We start from the raw sequence: 20,606 nt of genomic DNA on the forward strand, positions 1-20,606 counted from the left end.
GTAAAGACATGCACACATAGTACACACACATACACAAATATAAACACACTCTAATTGACTGTGTCCCTGCGACCAGTGTCAAAAGGTTTTGGTGTGTTTCCACCAGTGTTTCCAATTATTTCACTTAGATCTGCTGCCCCATCATCAGGGTTACATTGTATGTCAGTGCGTTCCAAAACCTATATGACCATTACAAAATAATTCATATCACAGTTTTCTCATTTGCTGTGGCAAGGTTTGGTTAGGGTTAGGGCTCTGACTCCAAGCTGACGGTTGGCCATTAGTCAATGTTAGGCCATCAGTGAGCATCTGTCACCCTAGTTTTTGAGATATGTCCTGTGCTATTGGCAATAGTCAGCCCTTGTCGACCCTTTGCATTTGTTTTCTCTAAAGATTCAGCATGTTGACACGTTGTCAGAGATGACAAAGCCTGTCGGTGAATGATTTGGCAATTTAGCTCAGTGCACAAGAAGAAAAACAAAAGTAAGGAATGCAAACAAAAGTCTAAAGTCAAGAGGGCGTAAGATCGAAACAAACTTGTTATATAAGGTAAGAGTTTTTTATCTTCTAGCCATTGAGCTCTTTAGCAGAAGCTGTTTGTAATTGTTTGTGTTATTGTTTGTTAGTGCACAGTAAATGTCCTTTGTTCTTTCAACATCGGGTTGTGCTTTTAATGTGCTAACTGGCTAAATGGCATCTTAAATCCGTCCTGCTGGTCCCCTAACCCTAACCCTACAGGTGCAGAATGTACATGCTGGTTGGCTGTTGGCTGTGGTCTTTGCGATGTGTTCATGTGTAACTTTCTGGCTGAGACACAGGTGATGCATCAGCTTGCCTTCATTGGCATTAGTTCTTTGATGTTGGTTTGATGTGTCTGGGCCTTTCCAAACAAAAGTGAATTGGTTAAGGTCAGGGATTAATTAAATGATAATGTGAAGAAACTATGAATACTGTTGTTCTTATCTGGTGAGTTTTTTTTTCCTTTTAACCATGTTATGCAAGTACTTTTATATAAAGCTTTTTAATGCAAATATACTGTATTTTGTAATGAAGGGTTTGCAAAGGTAATGTAGCTTGAACCTCAATTACATGAACCAGCAGGAACTATCTTGTTATTTTGCCATCGTGCCTCTCAAAACTTAGAGGAAACATGTTGTAAAATAGAAATAATTTCTAGATTCTATGTATATCATGCATTAAATTCATATTAAATGTAACAATTATATGAAATATTTCCTATAAAACAGTGCCTTGCCTAAAGGTGAGTTCTTTTCTAACTTTGAATAAAACTTTTATGCTTCCTCCCACAACATGTAGGTTCAGTGTTTATGGTTCATTTGCAGGTAATTTTCCTACAGTCAAATAGTGACTTAATTGGGTAATGCCAATATTTACAGCCATTTAAAATTAAAGGGATCGTGTTTTCTTTAATTGTAGTCATGAATTTATCATGGCTTCTGAATTAGTTATGGTCAGCAGTGGCGAATATTTAATTTATTGGAACGTGATTTGCTGACGGCATCTGATTTCTTAACAACCCCACCAGCCCCCCCACCCCCCCTTTTTTTTTCCAAAGTCCCTTGATTGTTGGCAGCTTCTATGACATTTTAACTTTTGAGGGGGTAGTGGAGGCTTTGTTAGTAAATCCATTAATATATAAATGATGAAACCTTTACCTGCTCCCAGTTGCTTTGGCTTTCATGTTGTTGTTGTGTTGTTGTTTGGATCGTAATCAGGTATTAATGCCATTCTGTCTGAACTCAAAGATGGCAGGCTGCCTGGTAATTCATATGCTTGTTCTCTGATGGCATCTGTCGAAGTGTGCTCTCTGCATATTGGTACATACCCTATGGGAAATTTCAATCCAGCCCCAGACTGAGTGGGATGTAAGCAATTTCTTAACTGGGACACTTGCGCAAAAACAGAAAGAACAGAGAGAGAGACAGAGATAGATACAGGGAGAGAGAGAGGGAGAGAATAAGTTTGAGGCCAATTCTACTGTGACAAGCAGTGACAGAGGGAAGAGGGTTCAGTATACTGCCTGGCTTTATTAATTTGGGACATATGCTCCTCACAAACAAAAAGTTGCAGCACAAGAGAAAAAGAAAATGTGAATCTTGATGGATTTTCATAATAGCCTGATTAGTGCCAGCACTTGACTTCATCTGAAATTAATCAATATAATATTAACAGACTATCTTAATTAGGGGGAGGGAAGCTTTGTCAAAGCAGCGATGATGATATCAGATGAAAAGAGCCTGTGGAGGAGTCTGCGCTCTCGAGAAAAATGTGGCTGTTGTAAAGTTCCTGCAACTTTCTTCTCAATGGCCTCGAGTTATCTGAAGGTGCATGGTTTATGGCAACTGACAGGAGGCTATCTTTGGTACAACTTAACTGTGATAAGTCTGCAGAAACAGCTAATATGGGGCTTCTGGAGCTCTCAGCTGGTTATCTTTGGAACTTTGTACTCATCAATACCATACACCCTAAAAATGAATGCATAAAAACAATCAAAATTGTCTCCAGTTATAATTTTTCCTGTCTTTTCTCTTCTCATTACACATAAAAGGTTTGCTTGAGCTGCAATACAAGGTCAGTGCTGGCAATGTACATCATGTCATTGCTGTGTCAGACTTGCATTTACTCAGATGAAAACAGAAAGCATGCTCACTGAAAACAAAGATCACAATAGGTTTTTATCCAGAGCACAAACAAGCCACTTCAGCAGCCATTCAAAGTCCAGGTAGGGAAAAACAAATGTTATAATAAATAAATGTAATAAATGTTCTGAGTTTGTCTCACCATGGAAAATGTGTTATTAAACACCTAGCTAAATTTTAATGATTAAAAAAATCGCCAAATATATAATATTAGGTTTCAAAATTGTTGAAATCCGCTGAAGGAGCTGAAACAAAGAATGAGCCGCTGTGAAGCATCTGAGTCCCGTTAGCAGCTTACCCAGTAGCACAGAAACATAAACACCCAAGTCAAAGAACAAGCCGCCACACAACGAGGGACTCTTGTTATCAGCTAACCCAGTAGCACAGAAACAAACGCACCTCAAGCCAAAGAACAAGCCGCCATGCGTTGACGGACTCTCATCAGCAGCTAACCCTGTAGTACAGTAACATACACAGCCCAAGAACAAGCCCCAGTGCAGCGACAGACTCTCGTTCGCAGCTAACTCAGTAGCACAGAAGTATATACCCCAAGCTGAAGAGTACAGTAACATACACACCCCAAGAACAAGCCCCAGTGCAATGACATATTCTTGTTAGCAGCTAACCCAGTATCACAGAAACATACACAGCCTAAGCCCAAGAACAAGCCATGATGCAGTGACAGACTCTTGTTAGCAGCTAACTCAGTAGCACAGAAACATACACACCCCAAGGCCAAGAACGAGCTACCACGCAGCTACAGACTCTCGTTAGCAGCTAACTCACGCAGAAACATACACACCCCGAGCCGAAGAATGAGCCACCATGCAGCGACAGACTCTCGTCAGCAGCTAACCCAGTAGCACAGAAACATACACACCCCAAGGCCAAGAACGAGTTACCATGCAGCTACACACTCTCGTTAGCAGCTAACTCACACAGAAACATACACACCCCGAGCCGAAGAACGAGCCATCATGCAGTGACAGACTCTCGTCAGCAGCTAACCCAGTAGCACAGAAACATACACACCCCAAGGCCAAGAACGAGTTACCATGCAGCTACAGACTCTCGTTAGCAGCTAACTCAATAGCACAGAAACATACACACCCCGAGCCGAAGAGTGAGCCACCATGCAGCGACAGACTCTCATCGGCAGCTAACCCAGTAGCACAGAAACACACACACCCCAAGCCAAAGAGCAAGCTGCCATGCAGTGACAGACTCTCGTTTGCAGCTAACCCTGTAGCACAGAAACATACACACCTCAAGCCAAAGAACAATCCACCATCCAGTGACAGACTCTTGTTAGCAGCTACCCCAGTAGCACACACTGTCTATAGTAGCACAGCACACACCTCCAAACTGAAGAATGTGAGAGCCACTGTGTCGCAACAGCCTCTCGTTCAGCAGCTTACATCATGTCAGCTGTTAGCTATGATTGTGACATAAAAGATTTTTATTCATGTATTTTTCAGAATGGAAGACCTAGGAGAGCTTGTGGAACATCAGGAACTTGTCCCACACACACAGGATGAACGCAACACCAATAGCTTTCATGTGGTAGGGGAAGGGTTATGATAAATATGACTCCAGTGCATCATCGAGCCATGATTTCAGGCCTGCCCAAAAAATCCTGGACACATAAATGATGAAAAACTCTAACAGTCTAGCTCAACAATGCAGTATTACACAGTTTACTTTTTTTTCCACGTTTCAGCAAGTACTTTGTGACATGTATAATGTGTTTAGAAAGAAATTACAGATTTTGCTTTACTTTAACAAATAAGGTGAATTTGAACTGCTGCCATGGAGTCTTTTGTGGGATATTTCACTTAATTCTCTACCTGAGGAGCCAGAAAAACAGAGACAGGCATCTGAAAGTACATTTGTACGTTGTGGGCCGTTTATCACTTATAGGACGTAAAATTTTTGCTGCTTCATATCTTGAACTGCATTCCAGACAGACAGACAACACCTTAGTTCCCAAACTCAACCATCTCCAAAGGATGACTCAGCCTTACTGGCATCAGCGCTCCCAACTGAAATCAGGGAGGAGGTGAGGTGCATAAATGGGGGAGTGTGATTGCCAGTTTGAACATCATCAGGTTGAATACCGGGAACATTTGTAGGGAGATTAAGACAAATTGCAGTAATGTTTTGCCAGTTTAATCTTGCAAAATGCCAAGGGTTGTAAGGCTGATTTAGCTTTGTGTGCCAAACAAACATTAGCAATGTGGTTGTGATTTTTGTTTGTAATCCAATTAGTATTGACCAATTATGTTTGAGCAGGTTGGTTGGTTTTAAAAGAGGCAAAACACATTGACTGAAGTGCAATTTTGGAACCTACCCAGCTGGCCACCAACTTTGATAGATATAGATACTTGGGTGAATTTAGGTTGTGATGTCAGGTGACCAAAATTCAATGTCAGAACAACGTCTAATGCCAATGTCAACTTGATGGAGAATACTGATAGCATTTGATGCTGATATGCGTCCCCTTGGTTATGAGCTAATTGGTTCCTACGGGACAGGTATGAATGATACACAAGAGAGAGTGAATGCCTCGTGCTTAACAATGAAGAGAAGTGGCTGTAACCCTAAGTTGGGATGTGTTAGTACTGTCTTACCGTGTTCGTAAAAATTCAGCAAAGAAGAAACAAATGTTGTAGCCCACTTTTTACCAAACGTCTCATGCCAATGTCATCTTGAGATAGAGTAATGACATTTAGTGGTATGGTATGGAAAACCATCATCTGCAAGCCATCATAATGTTAAGAGCTACAACGTGAACATCGTCAACCCAATTTTTATTCCAACCAAAACTTAACATCTGCCTAACATAAGAGTCCAGTGTCTTTTTGACGTCATAGTGACATCTGGGGCTAGCTGTGTATTGTCTGACAATGTTGTAAAGTAAAGGTAAAGGTAAAGTTCCACTGATTGTCACACACCTGAATGTGTGAAATTTGTTCTCCGCATTTGACCCATCCCCTGAGGGAGCGGTGAGCAGCAGCGGTGCCGCGCTCAGGAATCATGTGGTGATCTAACCCCCCAATTCCAACCCCTGATGCTGAGTGCCAAGCAGGGAGGCAATGGGTCCCATTTTTGTAGTCTTTGGTATGACCCGGCCGGGGATCAAACCCACGACCTCCCAGTCTCAGGGCGGACACTCTACCACAAGGCTACTGAGCTGGTTGATGATGTTGTGTTGTGACAATGTCCGGACCTGTGTTTAGTTGTCCATTGAACTTTAAGCAATGACTGGTGCATGAAGAGGAAGACTTGGCCCGGATGTCCGCTCGCTATAACTCCAGATCTTCCAAAATATTGGCCATTTATCCCAGAAACTTTTATTGTCATCAGATGATAGCCAGCTGGTTTTGAGATTGGAATAAATGCAACTTGGATCAGTCTCTTAGCTGAAGGCACTGAGATGAAACTGATTGTTGAACTCTTCATCTAAGTATGTATTAAAAGCGCCAGCATGTCTCTGAAACGTTCATACTACTCTTTTAATGTACATTTTTCCAGGTTAATTATGACATTCAGATGATAGTTTTGTAGCTAACACATTTAACAGGTATCAACCAAAGAAATTTTGCCAGCAGAATCATTACACGTGACCAAGTCTTTAAGGTGAAGCTTTAATATACAGCAATGCGACACAATGGCATCAGTTAAAAACTGTAAAGTGAAAAGCTGTCATCTGGGAGGATAATGATTGCAAAACCATTTCTACTGAGCAAAATCCTTGTGATCCATCCTGCAAAAATGATGAATTATGATTTATTTTGACAGCTGTAGCTATAATACACAGACCCAGTGCATATAGTATCCACAAGCTTTTCACAGAGCTCTCAGACAACAGGGTAACTGCTTGTGGAGTCTTTGACATGGCACTTACAGCCGAGACACATTCCTGCTTACAATCTGGCTCTTGTCTGACAGACCCTAAACGTGCTGATAAATGCAAGAGTCTAAGCCCATCGTACTTTGCTTGCCCCTATCAGGGAGCCCATGAGCGCATGCTCCAAATGTCTGGAGCATAATTATAACTCCATGTCTGTCAGACAAGCAAGCAGGACTGTTTTGGATGTTTCTGTGGTATTTTTTAAACACTGATATCTCTGTGTATGTCCAGTATAAACTTCCAATAAGTGTGAGGATGTTGCGTTGTGAGTCTCGCCAAAACACAAACTGCCACTGAAGCCATGGTCAACACTTTGCAGCCTTTACTTCAGGTAGGTTGCATTTGAATAACATCTGCGGACAATTTGAACGTGGCATGCTACTTGTAAACACAGCTGTGAAAACCCAGTGACCAAATACTGAAGATAACAAACCTCCGTCAAGAGAGACTGATGGGGTTTCCTTGAACTTCCAGACGTTGCTCTGTTCGAGGTTGTTACCTGATAAAGATCTGATATCAGGCAACAGTTTGAATGTATTTCACCTTATAATTGTATCCATCTGCTTGGTTGGAGCAGTGTTTTTAGGAAGCAATTTTGTCAGAAAAGGAAACATGGACATTAAACATGAATGTTAGTTGAAATGTCTCTGTTTTTAGCTGCTGTTGGACGAGGGATTTACAAAATGCTTTCTCGTCCAACATTGGCAACTAAGTTGACATGTATGTAGCATGTGATGGCAGTTTGTCAAAGGGTGCCCTCCTGTCCGCTTACTCTCTGCATGCTTCCCTCCCAGTCTGTTCCCAACTGTCCATCATAACCAGTTGCTATTTTAATTGGACCAGCCTCCTGCCTTACTCCCGACCCACCCCCCCTCGCTGCAGAACACTTAATCCCTCCACTTATTCCCCTTGATTGCTTGCAGTGTTGTTTTCTGCTTTGATGTAGGGCATTTGGCCCATATGCATTACTCGCTGAGGCTGCCTTATACAACTACTGAATACAATGCTTTTTCTTTACATGAATACTTAACAGTTGTAAAAGCTAATGAACTGAGATTAGTCTGTTAAAGTCAAGGTGATGCCTCTTAGCATTAAAGAGTAAATTGAAACTAATGGGGCCTCACTTAGAACAACTTTTATTTTTGACCTCAAATTATAACGTTAAATACCAGATTACTTAAGTTCTGAAGCAGAACTAACACTGCTGTGGTTCACATCAGCCAAAATGCTTTGGGCTCAAAACCCTCCATATTAAGGCTGCATCAGCCAGTTGGATATAAATTACAGGTCAGAACGTGCCTGTTTGGAATAGGTTGACTGCTTGGCCTCCGGTTTTGCTGCTTGCAGCTTTCGCAAGAATCGCTCATCCAAACAAATTTACGCTCGACACTGCACTTACATGTGAACAATACATTTGTCATTGCGTCCCCAAGCAATGCTAGAGAATACATATTATTTGGGTGCAAAGGCATTTTATGGAATCAAAGCTATCCAGGAACAAAATTGTTTATTCCAAAATTTAGGGCTGATGCTTGAAATGTTTGAGTTTGCTACAATGCATCATCTCCAGTCTGTCTTTCTTCATCTGTTCTTGGATGTACTAAAGCGAGCAACAGAGCAAGCTGTATCCAGTATACTATCCCATAGTGTGACAGTTAATAGGGGTCCCCCCTCAATGCACTACACAATGTGAACTTCTTGGGTCCTTAGAAATTTACGAGAGTTAAACTTAGATGTTCGAGTGCAAGTGAATGCAGCAAGAGATAACGCTAGACAGCAGCTCTGAGCTTTCTCTACAGCCTCTCCTGGCCACAAACAAAAACTGCTGATGGCTTTTTTTCCTTGCTAAATGTGTGTGTAGGGAAGATACATATATACATATATATTAGGGCTGTCAAATTGAACTCATTAGATTAGTTTTTAGAATAACTTATAGTAATGTATAGCCTATAATTTAATGATCTGTCATGGCCAAATGTTAGGCTACGTGATGCCACCTTTTGGTATTTCTGTTCAATGCTTTACTTATGTGCCACAATAATGTGCTTTTTAAAATATAAAATCCTTAACATGGGGGCTTTTTCAATCAAATAAAAATTGAAGTTAAAGTGATTTCTTGCATTTAAATAATCTTATACAGTATGTATTTCGGCCACCCTTTAAAGTCTCCATGCCAGTAACACCCTCCTGATGAACAAGCACCACACAATGACAGTCCTACAAAGGCCCTGAATTAGATCTTGAAATGGACCCCCAGATGCTTAAGGCCGCCCTTCAGGATAAGGTCTGCCAGAAATAGTGCCACTACAGTCCCGCCATACGGTAATCAAATTTTTGTGTTGTGTTACAATACAAATTGAGCTATTCAGGAAAGTCTAATTTTAACACATGCACACATACACGCACATGCTCATTGTATAGCTTGCACCTGTCAGAAGTAGTCAGACACAATTAAAGGATATACTGCTTGTTTGTGGTCTCAGTTTTTTGGCAAAGAAAGCCATTGAAATATTTTGCAATTTGCATACAGTAATTATTTTTTTTTCTCATATAACCTGTACAATACATATCCTTTTTAAAATAAAGCTGGCACTATTATATTTTTCATAATTTGTTAACAAATCCCATAAAAATACCAAATCGAACAATGAACTGATTACTCTAATAACTACTGCCTGTGTACTTAAAACCACTCTGCACCATAGAGCTTTAAAAACACATCAGTGCTGCACTGGCTGACATTTTCCTTCATTACAATAAACATGGGCACTGTAATTGGTTTTGAGTTGATCCCACATACAAGAAAGTCGGAAGAAAAAAGGCCCCCAAAAATATATCAATTACTCCTGTTTGTGTAATGTTTGCTAATTTTTTTAAAAAAAAATAACTATTTGTGATAACAAGAAACCAATGGGCTTGAGTGCCACAGACAGGGGTGTAGAAATCAGAAAAATATTGTTGTTATATGGGAATTTTTTTTAACAACTTTAAAAAATATGGAATAATGTAAACCCATCCTTTAAAGGCCCGGACACACCAAGCTAATGGTCAGCCGTTGGTCGATGCTGGGCCGTCGTTGAGCATCCACGGCCCTTGTCACTGCAGTGCATCCCACACTGTGGCACAAGTCTGCCTTTTTCCACTGATTTAGCATGTTGAGTTGGTGTATGTGACTGCAGAACCCATTGGTGAATGAAATCACTCTGATTGGCCGTTCATCATGGTTGGTGTTATTGTTAAGTGGGGCACGCTAAATATGCTCTGTCCTTTCAGCATTGAATCATGTTGTTAATGTGCTAACTGGCTAACTAGTGTCACAACAGTCTTCCTGTTTCCCTTTTTGTATGACGATTACAGACTATGGCAGCTGCTGGTGTGTAGAGATATTTTCTCTCATGCTGGCGCAGAATATAACTGCTGGTTGCACGTTAATTGAAGTCTTTATGATGCGTTCATGCGCAACTCTCTGGCCGAAACACAGGCAACGTGAAGTAACGCAACGGGGGGGCTTTCGTCGCAGTTAGTTCTCTGAAGTCGGTTTGGTGTGTCTGGGTCTGTTGAACTGTAGCACAGATTCATCACAATTTTCTTGATGAAAACACCAGAAATGAATACACAGACGGCGTTGTGATGATAATCAGTGTTTCTCAATGTTTATTGACATCTCATGTCATCAAGCTGTCTAACAGCTGCAGTGTTACAGACTATGGTTATCTCGCAAGACCTTCATGCGTGATACATTGCTTTTGGTTTTTCTGTTTTGTTTTTCCCTCCATGTTGATTAACAGACCACAGGGATTTCCTGGCCTCATCTGGCCCTTCATACTGTATGACCTCCTTCTGAGTTTTACTCCTCCAGCAGGCTGGACAGAAACTCCGCAGACCTTATCTTTCCCCCTGTGTTCATGAGCAAGAGCCAAAGAGAAGGGGCAGTCAAAGGTTAGAGGGGAGACGACTGACACCATCTGGCAGTAATTATGTCTCTGATGAGAAGCTGAGATATCATCTGAGATGTGCCTTGAATGTGTATTTGTGTGTTTGTGATCTGTGTGTGTGTGCAGAATACCTTGTAAAACATATTTCTGATTATTAGTACCGGCCTGTGCTTAGAAAAATGTCAGTTTAACCATTTTACGCACACTGACTTAAACAAAGTGACATTTTTTAATTAGTAAGCATGAGGCTAACAAACACTTAACACAAAATCTATAACGCTAAAGAAATGTTAATCCCTGATGGCCCTGCATGTTCAAATACACAGATAATCAGACTGATTAGGTGTGACTGCTGTGATTCATGGAATATGCATATCTAAGCACCGCTCAGATCAATTAGCCTCGAGCACTAAACTGACCTTTGACTTGTATAATGGGACCCTCATTTGGCCCTGAGGGTCAAAGGATACTCAGAGGCCCACCTGTGTGGACAATTAAAACAGGAAGCTTGTTTTCAAACTGAAATGCAACACCTAAAAGATCATTTTAATGTGCAGCAGCAGCTGATGGGAAAATCTGACATTATTGCTTGTATATTTATTTGATTCAATATAGCATACTTTGAAATGGTTTAATTGCCTCTCTGTTGACTTGAGTTAGCAGTTATTGAATCATTCATAATGCTTTCCAGATCTGCAATAAGATGTTACAATGCATAAATAAAAATGTTTGCATTGCCAGGTTTGGATGAAAGCCTTATTGCCTGCATTAGGTTTCACAAATCTTAAAACATATGAATATTCATGACCCAAAAACATTACTGAAAAGCTGATCACTTTTTTCCTGATAACTTAAGATCCAGACATTCAGGTGATTTTTACTGGGAGCTAAATTATCTGCAGAGGTCTCTTCCCCTTCCAAAACAACCAAACCTATTGATCTAAACTGGTAAAGACTAGGGCTGCCCCTTAAAAGTTGGAGATTCGAATCATCAGTCGGAGACCCCTCAGTCAACTGAGATTGCCTCAAGTCGAGCACTGTTTTTCTTTTTTTTCATTTGTTTTTTTGCTGGTCAGTGTGCTGTGCAGTGAGCTGCTGAAGCCGATTTGTCACAGGTCCTTTTGTTTGATATTGAGTGTTGGAAAAAAATTTTGTTGCACATTTCTGATCTGTCGTTAGCGCTGTTAGCTTGTTTAATATATTACATGAATTCCGCTGTCACACTGAACATCCTGTTGAGCCCCATTAAAAACTTTAAAACTTTATGTGGGAAAAAATGAATTTTTGAATATTCGCATGGAACGGCTGAATCTGATTCGACTGACAGAATTCTGAGTCGAGTACAGCCCTAGTTAAAACACTGAATAAAGCAGTTTAACGTTAAAAATCAGTGTTTCGCCGGAGCGTCGGTAGCGTAGTAGATAGTGCCGGCGCCCCATGTATAGAGGCAATGCCTTGCTGCAGCGGTCGCAGGCTCGACTCCGGCTTGCAACCCTTTGCTGCATGTCATCCCCCACTCTCTCTTTCACCCCATTTCACTCTGTCCTGTTCATTAAAGGCAAAACCCCAAAAAAAAAATCTTTAAAAAAAAAAAATCAGTGTTTCGCCAATGCTGTTTGGCTCATTGAGAAGCGCTGCAAACTATGGTGACTGACATGGAAACGCAAAAGGCCCTATAGAGCCAGTCTTTGGTTTGTCTGTTCTGGGTTTCTGTAGAAACATGGCAGTGCAACACTATCCTTATTATCCTTATTTTCAGGTGATTATACACTAAAGACAATGTAATTATTACATTATATTCCATTTCTGCCAATATATCCCTCTTAATCCTACACACTGGACCTTAAAGGGGAATATCTGTCTCTTTAACTTTTAAATGCTTCATAATGTTCACCAGATAGTCACTAAGAGTATCTCCAGTTATGGCAGGTAGTGTGCAGTGGGTTTGTCAGAGCTTATTTCCTGAAACTAGCTATCTGCAGCGGCCCTTGACAACACTGATGAGAGCAGTGAGAGTGAACCAAAGCAGTAAGGTTGCAGTGTGGAACACCAAAACAGCAAGCTGAAAGACCCTACAACATTTACTTGTGACAAAAGAAACTATGATGGTAAATGTTTTCTGTGGGTTCATCATTAGGCGCAACCCAACTCAAGACAATATCACACACTTACCAGCCAATAGGGTTTCCCTCTTACTGTAAATGTGAGCTCACAATCTGGCAAGTTCTCCGTTAATGCATGAACAGTTTTGATCATGATTGATTCAAGCAGCATTAACAAATGATTTATCAAGCCTTAAATGAATCATTAGTGGCAAAAATGTTGTAAATATTTTATAAGATGTTGCCTATTGTAAAAATGTAAAAATGTATATACTTAATTTTCTACTCTGTCCTTTGCCTCCACTGTTTTCATGCTGTGCTATGTACCAAAATTTCTAAGAGTTGGTTCCCTTCTTATTTACGTATCGCTCATGCAATCCGTTTCAGTGTAGTCTCAGAGTGAGTAACACTGACCATGCCTCCCACATTGGCTTGTGTTTCCTGCTCTTGATGATCAAAGCTGAGGAAATGGGCACTGCCAGGCTTGCCAGGGCAGGGCTACCAAGTGACTTACTGTATGTTTGCAGACACGGGTTATTAACAGCAGGCTCCGTGCTTTTACAATGCTGTGTTCTTTTTGCTGGGTGTGTTTCTCTGAGAGATGTTTGTTGAGGTTACTGGGTTGATAAAGACCGATGATGGATAAGTGTACACAGCATAAACCATGCTCGTATGTGAACAAACATACAATATTTTGAGAGAAAAACTATAAAGATAAAAGATAGATAAGACATAAAAAGAGATGATCATTCAGCAAATCATTGCCATCAAAGGTATCATTGCTTTATTATCCCATGGCATTTGGTGGTGGTGGTGGTGGTGGTGGGGGGGGGGGGGGGGGGGGGGGGGGGGGGGTGATAATAGAGTAGCATGTTTATCTTGATGAGACCACTAAATGTTCAGTGTTTCACAATATTCTGACGGCAGCAAGCTTGAGAATTTTTTTTTTCCATCTATGAATATTCACACAAGAATTAGGTATCGTCAGACAACCAGTGTGTCAGCACCCAAATGACTTGTAAAGGCCAACTTTGCTGACATAAAACCAGCTGACTGCCAGAAACAGACTTCCAGAAAACCATCAGCATGCTCGGACATCATCATCATTTCCTGTGTTTGTTTACACTAGCTGTTCTTCCAGAAGACGGGGCTGCTGTGTGTGAAACTGTGATTATCAGAAATGTCAAAGACAATCAAAAATGTCTGTTAATGGCCTTAATTTTACACAATGCTGTGCCAAGACAAGCCTGAAGTGAAATAAACCATTTAATGAGTCTGCCAGCTATAGCTGATTTAGAGTATACATGCAGTATAGTGTAAGCAGCCCAAAACTTGGAAGACATCAAAGCTGGAGAAGGCAGTCTAATTTTAGACGTCACTGTGCAAAAATCCCATAGCAAACTGCATATTGCAATTCGAGTGGTCTGAGAGAACACTAATCACAGGTAATTTCAGAGAGAGGATGCTCCTGTTGGCTGTTTTACAAATACAGATGTGTACATCCCTTCTGTGAAAGCCTGATTCAGTGATGGAGAATCCTGCAGAGAAAGTTGCTATTCTGGCGTTGGAAACAACCCCTTACGCTGCAAAGCATCCATAAAACAGGAAGATGGACTTATCAAAAAAGTACAATAAACAAACAAAACCCATGTCAATGTTGGTGAATCATTTCAGAGATGGTGCTGCTAACCAGAGCCAAAGGCTTCAGCTTCATGTTCATATATATGTAGGCCTAGCTGAAGTTAGCCAGAGCTGAGAGGAGAGCAGGCTACAGCTCTAGAGACTGACCCCCAATCAGCAACCGCTGTCAGCCAAGCTCCAGCACTGAGGGACTGGACAGCCCAGAGTCATTGCTGGATCAGCAAACTTTCTGTTGCTGCCACTGGCCACCAGCCTGCTGTAACATCCAGAAATGAATTTGAGCTGCTGCTATTTGAGCTGTCTCATGTGTGGTCTGATAAATGCAGAGAGATAGAGCGGAGCAAGGAGGGGCTGAGTGAATGTGCTGTGTGTAACTCTACAGTTAGATAAAATCAGATAAGTCAATGTATGGGAAACACTGGGTTACTGTATGAAGCATGTGCTGTATGAGGCGTCTGGTGTGAGGGGCAGGACAGAGAGGGGGAGAGCTGCAGGAGGAGGATGTATTTTCAAATTCTGTTTTTTTTTTTTTTAATTTTGCTCCTCCAGATTTTCGTCTACCACAATTTTAAATTAGATAAAATACAAGAGTCAGTGCAAGAATTAACAGCTAGTGAATGCTAAAACAATGTATACATAGTCTTTTACTGAAATCACAACACATATTTTTTTGTAATTGCAAAAAATATATATGTTATTTTAAATCTTTCAGTGTTTAGTAGCAATGATACAATATTTCCTCAAAGATGCACAATACCCAGAAATCTGTTAAATAATAAAAATAATAAAATAAAATAAGATAAATAAAAATTAGTAATGATAACAATGATAATAGAAAAAAAATTCCAGAAGGACATTTGCAGCAAGGTGAAATACAGAGCACGCACACAAATAACATAGGACACTTTAAACATAATGAAATATATGAATAATAATAATATAAATGTGCTAATATTATATGTTAAAGCCCTAAAACCTACCCCATGATCTCGCATGAAATACCACGCACATCAAGTGACAGCACCACCTAAAACCTAAAATACATCCTCACAATCATCAGCTACCAGGATTTCATCAACATCAAAGCATATATTGCAGAAAGAACTCTGTGACAACAAAGGAGTACCTGAACAGCCACATAATAACTGCCCTTTGGAGCTAATTGTTCTCTAAAAGTCTGGTTTACAATTGAGATCACACTTTTCAAAGATACTCTTAACCTCGTTAATCTCTCATGTTACATAGTCCTGGTGAAGACAATTGGATTATATCTTTTCTTGTTGAACTAACAACATCAAAAAATCCATACACTGACTCCAGTCTTTCATATTGAACCAACAACACAGACATCATAAACAACAAGAAGCCAAGCTGGATCAATGCTTTGGAAGTCTTTTCACCACACCTTTATTGCCATATAAAACATGATGTCATCTCTTTATTTATTTTTTGGTGAATCCGGGTGAAACATGTTAAGGTGCACTGAGGCCATGAGGTAGAGATCAGTGGAGCAGCATGAGAGACTTCCTGTGGTTAGGGACCCTCAGAGGAGAGTGGATTACATGTTTAGAAGTCTTGGATCACAGCACAGCCTACAGCCATACCTCCACCTCCATCTGGTGTCGTAGCCGCAGCAGCAAGGCTAATGACCCAAGCCTGCCAGCTCTCCACTTAAATGTGCGAGTCATCAATACGTCTAACCTGAGGACGGACTTGAAGCTCCACATCAGCAGGAGGGCCATTGTTCTTCAAGTCCAGATTAGCATGACAATGTGTTCATGGATCTCTAACATCTTTACTTCAAAGATCTTTACTTTTTATTATGTACGTTACACTCTTTAAAAGCTTGTGTATGATTCTGATTCTGTAATTTATCTACTGCCCAAAATGCATCTACTGTATCTACAAAAAATGACATGCACCTTTTTAACCCCCTGCTACTGTAAATCCTCTTTTTTGTTTTACAAAGTTTTAGATACATTCCAAGATGCTTGCCTTGAAGAATAAAAAGAAATCACCTTGTATATAAAATAAGGTTTCTAAATTGTGAAAAAAATGAGCAGTATTCTCTGCTCTGAGATGGCTGGGAGAGTGTCATGCTGAAGGATCTTAGAGGAAGATCAAGGGGCTGCGAAGCGACGGACTCTTGTTAGCAGCTAACCAAGTAGCACACTATGATAGCACAGCTCACACTATCCGAACTGAAGAACGAGTGAGACGTTGTGCGGCGACAGATTCTCATACAGCAGTTAACAGCAGCTAATGTTAGCACAAAGCAAACACCCACAGCAGTGAGCAGCAACTGCCAGTGGGCCAGCTAACCAATTTGGCAAACCGGTTTCATTCCGAAGTTGTCGAATATCTGCGCCTGGGCAGTGACCTCTGATGTCAGACACAAATGAAAAAAGCTGTCCTTTCACATCAGCATGATAAGCAACTGGTTACCCATTATTGTGCAATGGCGCCCAGCGGTGTCAGGGGGAAAAACAGCCGGACAACAACATGGATTAAGAGGGCAAAAGTCTGAGAAGGGTGTGTGGGACGGGTGGTGGATAGGCCCAACAACCATCAACCTTCACCTGGGAGGCCAGTGTTTGCTTCCTGTATGATTGTAAAGCCAAATACTGTTACTTTTTTCTAAACCCAACTATGTGCTTTTGTTGCCTAAGCCTAACTGCGTGCGAGTCTTGGCTAAACGTAACCACGTGCATTTGTTGTTGAAGGGAATTCGGAAGGGACCAAGCATCAATATGTGACAAGTTCGGAGTGAGAATGTGTTGGATATGGGCTGGAAGACTGACTGTAAGGTATGTTAGTGATGGCTATTTTGCTTGTGTTTATGTGATTGTAGCTTTTAGCAAAGATGTCTATTCATAAATTTATTAGACTGAAAAAGCTGAGAGAGCTCATGGGATGTAGTGACTTTGTCAGGGAGCTTTCTCAATGACACTGATGCTTTGCACTCCAACGTTAGTGGTAACGTATTTTTTATGTCGTATTGGAAGAGTTATATTAAAGATGGTTCCAGTAGAGATCAGGCATCTACTGGCAGACATGGTATATAATATTCAGATCTATGTTTTCATTAGTTTATAATCACCCAAAAATAAGAATAATTGTGTTTTCTTTACTTCAGAATGAGCTATTTATATATATGTACGAAGTGGGCCTCTTCCATGGAGTCCCCCATGATCTTCCTACAATAGCCCAGAACAGACAAACCAAACACTGGCTCCAGATTGGGCCTTTCAGTTGTTTCAGTTGTTTGCAGTCTGCATTCTCACTGCTAGATGCCACTAAATCCCACGCATTGGACCTCAGCCGTATTAAAGAATAGTAGTCATTTTTTTAGGAACTGCTCTCGTCAAGGTAACAGATGATTTACTCCTCCCTGCTGACTCTGGTGATTGTGTGATTACTTGGGATGAGCTCAGCTTTTGATACAGTTGATCAAACAAATCAAATCGCAATAGACATTTTGCTGTAATAAGAAGAGCCTCCTCCTCCCATTCTACCCTTTGCTGAGGTGTTCCTCAGGGTTCAATTTCAGATCCCCCATTATTTTTCAATATAGCTTTGTGCCACATTATTTGTAAACACAACAACCTTAGCTACACATTTCACTGACATCAAGCATGTTGTTTTATCTGTTTTCAAGTATCAATTTTTTACTCTCTACACTTGATGCACAGCAAGTTTTAACTCCAAAATGCAATCCACTAGTTCCAATCACATCTTGACACTTTGTCAATGAATGTCAAACACCTTGCCCATATTTCTGGCATCCTCTTTAAGCTTTCATTTGATTGTCAGGTGACCTAAGTTGTTTTCAACACTTGAGGAACATAGGCAAAATTAGATATACCTTGGCTTGCTGACATTTTAAAGGTAATCCATGACTTTATATCAACAGAACTGTATTATGCACATAGCTCACACTGTTCAGGGATCAAACAAAAACATTTTTTACCTCCCACTGATACAAAATTATACAAAAATTGATACAAAATTCAAACTCAAAAGAGGTAAGACGAACTTCACAGTGACCTGTTGATAAAAAACAAATTAATCCAATAGGTGAGGTCAATACAACTCATGAAAAATGTAATATGGTGCATAATTTGTTGATTAACTGCAGACAAGAGTGTTATTCAGCATCAGTGTGCTCAGGCCTGTGGCTGGAACAATAACACAGATGTACAGTAGGAGCGAAGATGGATGCAGTACAGCATGGCCTTTTGACCATACAGAAATGTTACTTTCAGATCTATAAGTGTTTATTGCCTACTTGCTGTGCAATTCTGTTAATACTTTACAATGGCATTAACTTTTGGACCCTCAAGTTTATCACAAACTATCATAAACAGGAATAATCTCCCTGCTCTACCCTCCTCCTGCCGTGCACCCCGTGACACACCAGAGGAGAAAGAGGTAGACAAATTCAAGAGCTCATCTTATCCAAAACTTCAGTGTCCTACAAACATTGCTGTTGTGAGTTCCTTAATAAAACATAAACAGAGCAAACATTAGAAGACCTGAGGTGACCTCTGGCTTATTGTGGATGCGAGGCCACCCACTGGGAGCCTCTTCAATCAAAAACCAGGGTTGCTGGGGGTGTTGAGGTGCAAGACTGAGATGAGTCTGTGCTCAACAATTGTTCTGATGTCCAAATCCAGATCTCAAACCATCATGCCTTTTCGCCAAAGGACCCAATTCCCAGAGAGAACACATGCAGTCTCATGAAACATGTCCAAGGAAAACAGCCACCCCTGTGACCTGCAGGGACTGTCAGTGTGGGCCTCTGAATCCTCCAGGGGGATCCCATGGGCCGAGCATGGGATGATTTAATTACACTAGGAAAACATAGTGTGTGTGTGTGTGTGTGTGTGTGTGTGTGTGTGTGTGTTTGTGTGTGTACATGTGTGTGTGTACGTATAGCCATGTTTTGCTTCCCTTACTTGGCTTAACTGTGTGTGTAGACCATGGCATCAGGGACTGTTTGAACCATGCTATTTCTGCCTTTCATGTGTCTTCTAATTTCCAAGTACTCCAATGAATTATTTCTATTTCTATGAGTAAGTGTGGAAGGAAACAAATAGAGAGAACGTGTGTGAGTGTGTTTTGGTGTCTGTGGCGTGACACTGATGTTACAAGATGGAGAAATGTTTTTCAGAGAGAAAGGACCCAAATGAGATCAGAGGCTGTTTTGATCTGGTTAAAATGTCGGCTCTTTACGAGTGTTGTGCGTGCCCCTACTGTTTGTTCTTTTTATGGCCTCCACTCCGCAAAGAAATTGTGGAAGTATCTCACTGTGACACAGAGAGGTGCATAGGTGTGTTATCCAGGAAGCTGTTTATGTTATAAATAAATAAGATGAAATAGAGGTTAACTTTTAGTCTGACTTCACACACAGACATATCCAGACTATCTAATGCTAATGGTATGCATAGGATTTTACATCCCGCCGAACCAAAAACATTACTGCAAATTATAGTAATTATGAATTCTGGCCATGGTAAATCACCAGTATCAGCTGGCCAATCATTTCCAGAAAAAACACTTATTAAAAATTATATTGTGCAGTGTCTTCCTTGCTACTAATGAAGCCACCGATAATTCAGATTAAGATTTTAAAAAGCAACTGGGACCCTTTTACTTCCAAAGTAGTCCCCACACTACACTTTGGTTCAAATGACCTCTTTTATCAACAAAACCTCCCAATGCAAAACTATAAATATTAAAACTGCAAACAAGGAACAAGGGGTGTGCAGTTAAATAAAAAAGGGTGGTTTGGGGGTTAAAACAAAACAAAACTTTGTCTTGAAGCAAACAAACTTTGCAGCACAGATGTGGCTGAAAGAACGTATACTGACCAGTAGGTCGAGAAACAGTCATTCCAGAAACTGACTGTTATGATTTATTATACATGCGGTGAGTCCCAGAGCTTATAAAAATAAAAACAGACTGCTACAGTGTGACTGACAAAGGTTGAAGAGTGCAGACACTGATAAACTAGCATTTTGTCCAAGAAATGTCAGCCAACAGATCTATCACGTCTATCCATAAGCGTGCTGAGATCTCACTATCTCACCCTGGAAATCAGCATTAATCTCTGGACAGCGTGTTTAATCTTACAGATAAGACATTTTCACAGACATTTTCCTCAACATAATGTGTTTTATTTACCCATAATTCCACATTTTTTTCATTCAAAAGGCTATTAGAACTAAAATCCTAATGCCTTGATGCCTTTGTAATTGCTTCTGCAGTGCATAATCGCAAACATGTGACAGCGCCGATGGTACCCTCTACCCTACATGTGGTAGCACTTTGCTGGTTTAAAGTCTTGAAGGCC

This window comes from Epinephelus lanceolatus, chromosome 3 (assembly GCF_041903045.1).
Source record: "Epinephelus lanceolatus isolate andai-2023 chromosome 3, ASM4190304v1, whole genome shotgun sequence".
NCBI classification, from domain to species: domain Eukaryota; kingdom Metazoa; phylum Chordata; class Actinopteri; order Perciformes; family Serranidae; genus Epinephelus; species Epinephelus lanceolatus.